The sequence below is a fragment of the Echinops telfairi genome, unplaced genomic scaffold, assembly GCF_000313985.2.
Source record: "Echinops telfairi isolate 266 unplaced genomic scaffold, ASM31398v2 ScPeMD7_12;HRSCAF=54, whole genome shotgun sequence".
Lineage (NCBI taxonomy): Eukaryota > Metazoa > Chordata > Mammalia > Afrosoricida > Tenrecidae > Echinops > Echinops telfairi.
In genome coordinates, this window is record NW_022103909.1 from 11042683 (window position 1) to 11043579 (window position 897).

The following is an 897-nucleotide window of genomic DNA, read 5'->3' on the forward strand; positions in this document are numbered from 1 at the left end:
GGCTCACGGAGCCATTTATCTCTCCACCCTTCAATTAACCCCACATGTGTTGATCGGCCAGGTTGGTACAATACATATTAACTATCTCCGTTATATAATGCATTTTGTTATACAAGTGAGAATTCCCTGAAATTTTGAACTTCTTATTTTTGTAAACTCAAAACTATGTTTACATATGGGAAACTTCCATTAGATATTTTAAAGTGATTTTATATTTGAGATTACTTATATCTAGATCATAAAAAATTTGGTATAAAATAATTATTGCTGAGAAAATTATGAGGTACAGTATTAAGAGTTTATTTTTATATATTTGTTCTTTTAAAGTGGATAATTTGTGTGTTGTGTAGTACTTTGATTTTAAAAGATTGGTATACAAGTAATATTTTTAATGGCAGTCCTCCCTGTAAAACAAAAACACAAAAAACCCAAAGAATCTACTAACAGATTTTGCCAGTAAAATAGTAATTTATTGATTTTTACCCACAAAGTTCTTTTCCCCCTCAAACTTACTAGGGACATATTGTACCATATAAAGTACTAAAGCAATTTTGTGCCAATGTGGTTAGATAAATATTTGGGGAATCTCTGTATCAGAAAAGAAGTATTTTGTACTATGTGCCTTAACCCAGTTGTGAACATTAATATGACATGTACATCATTTTCTAGATACATTTTCATTCACAATTAATATCTTATGATTTATAAGCATTTAAATAATAAAAATATCTGTGTGATACATTAGTATTTTGTTTTCATTTTCTAGCATCAAAAATATTTGTTACATTACTTCAGAAATTCTAAGGATTTTTAAAAATTGGAATTGTTGCAATTCTCTTTGTTAGTGAAAAGAAAGATCTAGTATCTAGATCTAAGATCTAAGATCTAGTATCTAGA